This window comes from Etheostoma spectabile, chromosome 15 (genome assembly GCF_008692095.1).
Source record: "Etheostoma spectabile isolate EspeVRDwgs_2016 chromosome 15, UIUC_Espe_1.0, whole genome shotgun sequence".
Lineage (NCBI taxonomy): Eukaryota > Metazoa > Chordata > Actinopteri > Perciformes > Percidae > Etheostoma > Etheostoma spectabile.
In genome coordinates this window covers 6,118,877-6,119,182 of record NC_045747.1, presented here as the reverse complement: position 1 = coordinate 6,119,182, position 306 = coordinate 6,118,877, and positions in this window count along the sequence as shown.

Below are 306 nucleotides of genomic sequence, written 5' to 3'. Positions count from 1 at the left end.
TTCCTATTCATCAAATTTGGCACATTATCCAAACAGCATAATCTCCCACACAGTAAGCTAATGGACTTAATGGACTATTAGACAAAGGTCTTAAGATACCAAGGGACAGGATTTGCAGCCCACTGTCAGTGTACCTGTCTGTCACCTGTCTTGAAATTAGGTGGAAATTAAGCTGTCCTCCTTAAAGCTTTACAGAAAGGCTTATTTCAGTTGTAAGAAATGCTGAATATTCTGAATGAAGGCCTGTTGTAGGACATGTTCCCACTATATGTTTTGTGTGTGTGCGTGTATATGTGTGTGTGTGTG